A 4,804-nucleotide genomic window follows, 5' to 3' on the forward strand; every position below is an offset into this window, starting at 1 on the left:
CAAGGTTGGAAAAGACCTCCAAGATCATCCAGTCTAACCATCCACCTATCACCAATATTTCCCACTAAACCATGTCCCTCAGTACAACATCTAAATGTTTCTTGAACACCTCCAGGGATGATGGTGATTCAACCACTTCCTGGTCAGCCCGTTCCACAGCCTGATCACCTGCCTGATGATTATTATTTTTTCAAATTATCAATTTTTCTAACTAAATTATGGCTCATCTAACCATCCCAAGAATCTGCAACACACAGATGACTCAGATCTTCTCCTCTAAGTTTGCTGGCTCCACCATAGCTCCCTTCCCACTGTGCTGATGCCATGCAAAAACTGTGTGTTGATGTGTTCATCAGCTCACACTTACATCATGTTTGTTGTATGGATTTCCCCAGAAGGAAAGAATTCTTCTCTCCTCACAGGTCAGGTGCATCCCATTGTCTTTCTGTGCTGATCTGGCTTTGCTGGAGTTAGTTAAGCTGGAAGAGGACTACTGTCTCCTGTGTCTGGTGCTGGGGTGGGCAAAGTAGAACCTGAGGAACAGTACCACAAGAGAGGTATGCTGCATCCATAGAGCCCTTGAGCATCACCCACACCCAGGCTTAACCTTCATCTCTTTCAAAGTTCCTCCACAAATCATGTTCCCAATTCATGTCCCAGAAACACCTTCAGCAAGCACTCCTCTTGGTATAACATGGGGGACTTTGCACACCAGAGCAGCCTCAGGCCTCCTAGTTAACTCACAGATCATCTAGTCAGGCCCTCAACTTAATGTTTAAAGGCTTCAGGTTCCTTTTCTTTTTTCTTTTCTTTTTTCTATTTTTTTTTAAACACAGTGCCAATGCTCACAAAAGACATACAGTAAGATTGCTCTAACTGTTCAAGTGCACAATGATTGTTCCTGCATGGTCCAGCCCATGTCATGATAAATCCATTCACATTGTTAGGTGCCTGTTACTAACAGTTCTGTGCCAAGATAACCTGAATAGTACTGTACTTTCTGGGTACCTACACTGCTTTTTCACTGGAATTCAAAACTGCTATTCTGCTCCACTAGCCTTCTGATCAAATCAGTCAATCTATTGAGAGGATCTTCTGGCTATACTTACATACAACATATTTTTATTTTATTCCTCATTGTATGTAAGTAATTACTTTTACACTGCATTCTCAGAGGTGAGTGACACTATGCTAGTAGTAGAGATGCTATTCTGCTTCCAACAAATGCTCTGAGAAGCGTATGATATTAGTAAGGTCTGTTTCCTTGGTTACATTTAGCAAATTTGCATACCAGCTTGGTGCTATTCATCATCAGAGACACTGTAGGCTCTTCCATATAGAGAGGGTTTTGGAAGTGAATAACCTTTGCATTCCTAGCTTCAGCTTTCAATAAATGGATGTATGGGAACTGTTGAGTCACGGCCTGAACCACTGATTGATCACCTGAGGCAAGGACTGGGTCAGCCATCGGAGCACAGGTGAAGGCAATTCAGCTGTGTGACCAGAAGGGGTGGAGCCTGGCTGCACCTCTCCTAGACCCCATTTAAGGGCTGACTGCCACTGAGGAAGGGCCTCTTTCTGGAGATCCTTCCTTTTGGAGTTTTCTACTGTGAGCCTAGGACACAGGTGAGCATTTCATTTTTTGATTGTCTCTTTCTACTACAATAATCTTTTTAACTATAAACCTGTAAAATAATGTCTTCACTATGCCACTCTTCTAACTGTACATTTGTTAATTGTACAATGGATGAGGAAAAAATAGTTCTAAATGTATATATAGTAGGAGGTAGGTTGAGAATCTGAGCCCTGGGAGACTTTGGAAATTAAATCAGATCTTTTATAAGGTTATGTGATGGAGCTGTGACTGGGGTTGCAGGAACAGCTTGCAAATTTGACTCTAGTGCCCGTTTATGAATGCTCACAAGATGACCTTGCCCAGGGTTTGTGTCCTATGTTTTATGATTAATCACTGTGATGGTGAATGAAACGGCCCTGCTGTTGAATGTTCACTCAGTATTCCCTGAAACATGAACTCTTCTCTGAAGATGTGCTGAAGCAATGGACCAAGAGGAAGGTAACTGGGTACAGAATCCAGGGGAGACCAGTAGAGCTTACACTGGAAAATAAATCTTCTCCTAACTGGCACAGCCTCTCAGACAGAGATGTAAAGTCATCTCCTGCCTTCTTTAAGGAATGTGTGCAGACTGGAGGGGTTCTGTCTTGTTCTAGCATGCCCAGCTTCTCCATGTCCCCCACACATGGTCCCATAGAAGTAGCGGAGGGCTGCTTTTCTTTTTATCCTTACAAGTCATAGCACCTCTGGAGTATAGGGAGTAAAATAATTCTAAGAACTGGAAGCCATCAGTGTGCGTTTGCCTACATTTCCTGAATTTTGCTGAGTTCTCTGACTCACAGAATATTTGTCTTATTCTTCAGAGTGTCTAGTATGATGCTGTTTTGGTTCAATGTTGGTAACAGTGATGTTTATAGTTTCTGCTAAGCAGTGTTGTACAGAGCCAAGGCCATTCTTGGTGGAGGGCCCAAGGAGCAGGGAGGGTGCAGACCTAGAACAGCTGACTTAAACTGGCCAAAGGGATATTCCATACCATATGGCATGTGCCAGGAGAGTTTTGAAGGAGGTAGGAATACTTCTTGCTCTTTTCTGCTGCTTGGGAGTAAGTTGGGCACTGGCTGGGGTGTGGTGAGCAATTCCTTGTGCATCACATATATATGCATGAATGTATATGGCATATTGTCATAACTGTTACCTTTTTCCTTTTCTCTATTTTAGTAAATAGTTTTATCTCAACTCAAATTCTAGTTTTTTGTTTTTTTATTCTCTCCCTCAACCCACTGGGAAAGGGAGAATGAATGACTGTAGGGGGCTGAGCCACACAATCACAACATGTGCAACTTGCTCAGCACACACATAAAACATAGGTGACTGAAGCCTGTGCCAGCAGTGGTAAAGCTCCTAGCAATATAGAAAGTGTGCATGTATAAGTGCATATCTGTTTTTATGGGAGTGGTAATTATTAAAGCAAAATCTACCTCAGAGCCTTTTAGAATGCAGTTCTTCATAAAGACCTGAACTCAAATTCATGGAACTAATAAAATTTACAATGTTGAGACATTAAGAAGCCAGGTTCTATGGTAAATCTCTAATGGCTTCATTTTTGCTTCAGTTTGCCAGATTATGGCCCAGCGCAATGTGTGGAGGTCTGGTGGGATCCTTGCAGACAAATAACTGCTCTGGGACAAGGCTAGGGCGAGATGCCATTACAAGCTGTCTTGATTTAAACTTTGGATTAAGCAGAAGAAGATGGAGAAAAGTGCCTTGTGTGTGCGCTGGGGAGAAAAATGTTAGACCGTCTTAATTGCATACAGTTCAACTGCAAAGATAAATATCCATTACTAGTTTCTTTTTTTCTGGGTGAGATTCTGAGCACTTAAATCAGGAACACATTTTTCATGTTAAATTCTCAAAATTCAACGCCTCTATTTTTCTCCCAGAAACATGGGTCTTTGTGTTTCCCATTAAAAAATAAGCTGCTTGGATTCCAACACATTTCAGGCAGTACTTTTTCCTTGGTGTCCTTTAACTAACCTGTAACAGCATGCTCATTGTTGTTCCTGTATTTTGTCAGATTTCAGAAGAGCAGTGTCTCAGCTTCTGATGGCGAAAACAAATCCTCTTCCTAATCAGATAGTCTTTATTTGCTTGTTTTGTGATTTGGCTGGGCTGTTCACCTAAAAACCTATTGCATTGTTCTTGACCACATTTCATGAGGTGCTCATGTTTCTGCAATCTTTCAATAAAACCCATGGGAAACAGGTGGTCAAACAGGATGTCCTAAATTAACATAGTATCAGATTTGAGACTATTTAGAGGGAATATGAAGCTAATGCAATAAAAACTATTTGTAAACAATATATGAATAAATGTAATTAAACCAATAAAATTACTTAGGGTTTTTTCATTGAAATAGTGAGATATTTTCTTCATATATATAATCAGTGGGGTCCTAGGGACAGCTGAGGAGTAACCTGAATATTTCCAAATTTAATAGCAGGGAAAGTATTGTAATAAAAACTAGTAACAAAGAAATATCTGTCTAACAATATTGCAGAGCAACCAAATGGTTGGTTCTAAAAACAGAAAGGAAAATACTGTGGTTTTGCTTCAAGATAAATATTTCTGCTTTATGCATGCTATAAAAATGTATCCCCTTCTGGACAAATTAACTAGTTCTAAAAAACTGACTTTTTTTGCACTCCCTAAATCTTTCTGTTTTAATGACCTCTGTGCTGCAATTTTTGCCTCCAAGCAGTAATTAACCACTCTGCAAGTCACCACAAATAAGTCAGAAATGAATTACACTTTGAAAAAAAAAAAAAAAAAAACAAAAAAAAACCAAAACTGTAGCATTAATATAGTTTAAAACAAAGTTATCAAACTTGTGCTTCTACTCTCTCCTGTGATTCAAGGATGAATGTTATGCAATTTTCAATAGCTGTTAGTGTCCTGCATAGCAATTTTGGTTGAATACTGCAAAGCCTGAACAAAAAGAAGTCTGAAATGAGCAGAACTGTCCTTGAGCACACCTTAAAAATAGTTCATGTTTGTTATCCAAGCACAGAGAAACACTTCATGCAACTTTTTTCTAGGGCCTTGCATAAGATGATAGGATAATATGTGAATAAGATGAAGTATCTTCCAGTGCATTTGATCATATTTGATCAACATCTTAGGGGGGAGGAAATATGAGGAATGCTGTCATACAATTTTACCTGAGGTTTTTAG

At 39.9% G+C, this 4,804-nt stretch overlaps 1 long non-coding RNA gene across 1 annotated transcript; it reads left to right on the forward strand.

Moving 5' to 3' along the window:
• Window positions 1–1,581: 1,581 nt before the first annotated feature.
• Window positions 1,582–4,073, forward strand: LOC122189585. The gene is made up of 3 exons (XR_006181875.1): window positions 1,582–1,626; window positions 2,491–2,639; window positions 3,186–4,073. It is a non-coding gene; the product is annotated as an uncharacterized LOC122189585 (long non-coding RNA).
• The last annotated feature ends 731 nt before the right edge of the window (window positions 4,074–4,804 follow it).

This window comes from Lagopus leucura, unplaced genomic scaffold (assembly GCF_019238085.1).
Source record: "Lagopus leucura isolate 7727_CA_CO unplaced genomic scaffold, USGS_WTPT01 Super-Scaffold_100157, whole genome shotgun sequence".
Classification (NCBI taxonomy): domain Eukaryota; kingdom Metazoa; phylum Chordata; class Aves; order Galliformes; family Phasianidae; genus Lagopus; species Lagopus leucura.